The sequence below is a fragment of the Syngnathus scovelli genome, unplaced genomic scaffold, assembly GCF_024217435.2.
Source record: "Syngnathus scovelli strain Florida unplaced genomic scaffold, RoL_Ssco_1.2 HiC_scaffold_32, whole genome shotgun sequence".
Lineage (NCBI taxonomy): Eukaryota > Metazoa > Chordata > Actinopteri > Syngnathiformes > Syngnathidae > Syngnathus > Syngnathus scovelli.
The window spans coordinates 105,001-110,000 of NW_026061412.1; positions in this window are offsets into that span (position 1 = coordinate 105,001).

Consider the following 5,000-nt stretch of genomic DNA (forward strand, 5'->3'; position numbering starts at 1 on the left):
GCGGAGGTGGTCGCGGCGCCTCATTCGACTTCAAGCGGCCGGCGAGCTCGCGCACCCGCCCGGCACATCCGGGAGGCCGTGTGCACGAGCCAAGTGGCCGAAAATAGTCCATGCCGAGCGGATCGGCTGTTTATAAGCACCGCGGAGGTGGTCGCGGCGCCTCATTCGACTTCCAGCGGCCAGCGAGCTCGCGCACCCGCCCGGCACATCCGGGAGGCCGTGCGCACGAGCCAAGTGGCCGAAAATAGCCCCCGCCGAGCGGATCGGCTGTTTATAAGCACCGCGGAGGTGGTCGCGGCGCCTCATTCGACTTCAAGCGGCCGGCGAGCTCGCGCACCCGCCCGGCACATCCGGGAGGCCGTGCGCACGAGCCAAGTGGCCGAAAATAGCCCCCGCCGAGCGGATCGGCTGTTTATAAGCACCGCGGAGGTGGTCGCGGCGCCTCATTCGACTTCCAGCGGCCGGCGAGCCCGCGCACCCGCCTGGCACATCCGGGAGGCCGTGCGCACGAGCCAAGTGGCCGAAAATAGCCCCCGCCGAGCGGATCGGCTGTTTATAAGCACCGCGGGGGTGGTCGCGGCGCCTCATTCGACTTCCAGCGGCCGGCGAGCTCGCGCACCCGCCCGGCACATCCGGGAGGCCGTGCGCACGAGCCAAGTGGCCGAAAATAGCCCCCGCCGAGCGGATCGGCTGTTTATAAGCACCGCGGAGGTGGTCGCGGCGCCTCATTCGACTTCCAGCGGCCGGCGAGCCTGCGCACCCGCCCGGCACATCCGGGAGGCCGTGCGCACGAGCCAAGTGGCCGAAAATAGCCCCCGCCGAGCGGATCGGCTGTTTATAAGCACCGCGGAGGTGGCCGCGGCGCCTCATTCGACTTCCAGCGGCCGGCAAGCTCGCGCACCCGCCCGGCACATCCGGGAGGCCGTGCGCACGAGCCAAGTGGCCGAAAATAGCCCCCGCCGAGCGGATCGGCTGTTTATAAGCACCGCGGAGGTGGTCGCGGCGCCTCATTCGACTTCCAGCGGCCGGCGAGCTCGCGCACCCGCCCGGCATATCCGGGAGGCCGTGCGCACGAGCCAAGTGGACGAAAATAGCCCCCGCCGAGCGGATCGGCTGTTTGTAAGCACCGCGGAGGTGGTCGCGGCGCCTCATTCGACTTCCAGCGGCCGGCGAGCTCGCGCACCCGCCCGGCACATCCGGGAGGCCGTGCGCACGAGCCAAGTGGCCGAAAATAGCCCCCGCCGAGCGGATCGGCTGTTTATAAGCACCGCGGAGGTGGTCGCGGCGCCTCATTCGACTTCCAGCGGCCGGCGAGCTCGCGCACCCGCCCGGCACATCCGGGAGGCCGTGCGCACGAGCCAAGTGGCCGAAAATAGCCCCCGCCGAGCGGATCGGCAGTTTATAAGCACCGCGGAGGTGGTCGCGGCGCCTCATTCGACTTCCAGCGGCCGGCGAGCTCGCGCACCCGCCCGGCACATCCGGGAGGCCGTGCGCACGAGCCAAGTGGCCGAAAATAGCCCCCGCCGAGCGGATTGGCTATTTATAAGCACCGCGGAGGTGGTCGCGGCGCCTCATTCGACTTCAAGCGGCCGGCGAGCTCGCGCACCCGCCCGGCACATCCGGGAGGCCGTGCGCACGAGCCAAGTGGCCGAAAATAGCCCCCGCCGAGCGGATCGGCTGTTTATAAGCACCGCGGGGGTGGTCGCGGCGCCTCATTCGACTTCCTGCGGCCGGCGAGCTCGCGCACCCGCCCGGCACATCCGGGAGGCCGTGCGCACGAGCCAAGTGGCCGAAAATAGCCCCCGCCGAGCGGATCGGCTGTTTATAAGCACCGCGGAGGTGGTCGCGGCGCCTCATTCGACTTCCAGCGGCCGGCGAGCTCGCGCACCCGCCCGGCACATCCGGGAGGCCGTGCGCACGAGCCAAGTGGCCGAAAATAGCCCCCGCCGAGCGGATCGGCTGTTTATAAGCACCGCGGAGGTGGCCGCGGCGCCTCATTCGACTTCCAGCGGCCGGCAAGCTCGCGCACCCGCCCGGCACATCCGGGAGGCCGTGCGCACGAGCCAAGTGGCCGAAAATAGCCCCCGCCGAGCGGATCGGCTGTTTATAAGCACCGCGGAGGTGGTCGCGGCGCCTCATTCGACTTCCAGCGGCCGGCGAGCTCGCGCACCCGCCCGGCATATCCGGGAGGCCGTGCGCACGAGCCAAGTGGACGAAAATAGCCCCCGCCGAGCGGATCGGCTGTTTGTAAGCACCGCGGAGGTGGTCGCGGCGCCTCATTCGACTTCCAGCGGCCGGCGAGCTCGCGCACCCGCCCGGCACATCCGGGAGGCCGTGCGCACGAGCCAAGTGGCCGAAAATAGCCCCCGCCGAGCGGATCGGCTGTTTATAAGCACCGCGGAGGTGGTCGCGGCGCCTCATTCGACTTCCAGCGGCCGGCGAGCTCGCGCACCCGCCCGGCACATCCGGGAGGCCGTGCGCACGAGCCAAGTGGCCGAAAATAGCCCCCGCCGAGCGGATCGGCAGTTTATAAGCACCGCGGAGGTGGTCGCGGCGCCTCATTCGACTTCCAGCGGCCGGCGAGCTCGCGCACCCGCCCGGCACATCCGGGAGGCCGTGCGCACGAGCCAAGTGGCCGAAAATAGCCCCCGCCGAGCGGATTGGCTATTTATAAGCACCGCGGAGGTGGTCGCGGCGCCTCATTCGACTTCAAGCGGCCGGCGAGCTCGCGCACCCGCCCGGCACATCCGGGAGGCCGTGCGCACGAGCCAAGTGGCCGAAAATAGCCCCCGCCGAGCGGATCGGCTGTTTATAAGCACCGCGGAGGTGGTCGCGGCGCCTCATTCGACTTCCAGCGGCCGGCGAGCTCGCGCACCCGCCCGGCACATCCGGGAGGCCGTGCGCACGAGCCAAGTGGCCGAAAATAGCCCCCGCCGAGCGGATCGGCTGTTTATAAGCACCGCGGAGGTGGTCGCGGCGCCTCATTCGACTTCCAGCGGCCGGCGAGCTCGCGCACCCGCCCGGCACATCCGGGAGGCCGTGCGCACGAGCCAAGTGGCCGAAAATAGCCCCCGCCGAGCGGATCGGCTGTTTATAAGCACCGCGGAGGTGGTCGCGGCGCCTCATTCGACTTCCAGCGGCCGGCGAGCCTGCGCACCCGCCCGGCACATCCGGGAGGCCGTGCGCACGAGCCAAGTGGCCGAAAATAGCCCCCGCCGAGCGGATCGGCTGTTTATAAGCACCGCGGAGGTGGTCGCGGCGCCTCATTCGACTTCCAGCGGCCGGCGAGCTCGCGCACCCGCCCGGCACATCCGGGAGGCCGTGCGCACGAGCCAAGTGGCCGAAAATAGCCCCCGCCGAGCGGATCGGCTGTTTATAAGCACCGCGGAGGTGGTCGCGGCGCCTCATTCGACTTCCAGCGGCCGGCGAGCTCGCGCACCCGCCCGGCACATCCGGGAGGCCGTGCGCACGAGCCAAGTGGCCGAAAATAGCCCCCGCCGAGCGGATCGGCTGTTTATAAGCACCGCGGAGGTGGTCGCGGCGCCTCATTCGACTTCCAGCGGCCGGCGAGCTCGCGCACCCGCCCGGCACATCCGGGAGGCCGTGCGCACGAGCCAAGTGGCCGAAAATAGCCCCCGCCGAGCGGATCGGCTGTTTATAAGCACCGCAGAGGTGGTCGCGGCGCCTCATTCGACTTCCGGCGGGCGGCGAGCTCGCGCACCCGCCCGGCACATCCGGGAGGCCGTGCGCACGAGCCAAGTGGCCGAAAATAGCCCCCGCCGAGCGGATCGGCTGTTTATAAGCACCGCGGAGGTGGTCGCGGCGCCTCATTCGACTTCAAGCGGCCGGCGAGCTCGCGCACCCGCCCGGCACATCCGGGAGGCCGTGCGCACGAGCCAAGTGGCCGAAAATAGCCCCCGCCGAGTGGATCGGCAGTTTATAAGCACCGCGGAGGTGGTCGCGGCGCCTCATTCGACTTCCAGCGGCCGGCGAGCTCGCGCACCCGCCCGGCACATCCGGGAGGCCGTGCGCACGAGCCAAGTGGCCGAAAATAGCCCCCGCCGAGCGGATCGGCTGTTTATAAGCACCGCGGAGGTGGTCGCGGCGCCTCATTCGACTTCCAGCGGCCGGCGAGATCGCGCACCCGCCCGGCACATCCGGGAGGCCGTGCGCACGAGCCAAGTGGCCGAAAATAGCCCCCGCCGAGCGGATCGGCTGTTTATAAGCACCGCGGAGGTGGTCGCGGCGCCTCATTCGACTTCCAGCGGCCGGCGAGCTCGCGCACCCGCCCGGCACATCCGGGAGGCCGTGCGCACGAGCCAAGTGGCCGAAAATAGCCCCCGCCGAGCGGATCGGCTGTTTATAAGCACCGCAGAGGTGGTCGCGGCGCCTCATTCGACTTCCAGCGGCCGGCGAGCCCGCGCACCCGCCCGGCACATCCGGGAGGCCGTGCGCACGAGCCAAGTGGCCGAAAATAGCCCCCGCCGAGCGGATCGGCAGTTTATAAGCACCGCGGAGGTGGCCGCGGCGCCTCATTCGACTTCCAGCGGCCGGCGAGCTCGCGCACCCGCCCGGCACATCCGGGAGGCCGTGCGCACGAGCCAAGTGGCCGAAAATAGCCCCCGCCGAGCGGATCGGCTGTTTATAAGCACCGCGGAGGTGGTCGCGGCGCCTCATTCGACTTCCAGCGGCCGGCGAGCTCGCGCACCCGCCCGGCACATCCGGGAGGCCGTGCGCACGAGCCAAGTGGACGAAAATAGCCCCCGCCGAGCGGATCGTCTGTTTGTAAGCACCGCGGAGGTGGTCGCGGCGCCTCATTCGACTTCCAGCGGCCGGCGAGCTCGCGCACCCGCCCGGCACATCCGGGAGGCCGTGCGCACGAGCCAAGTGGCCGAAAATAGCCCCCGCCGAGCGGATCGGCTGTTCATAAGCACCGCGGAGGTGGTCGCGGCGCCTCATTCGACTTCCAGCGGCCGGCGAGCTCGCGCACCCGCCCGGCA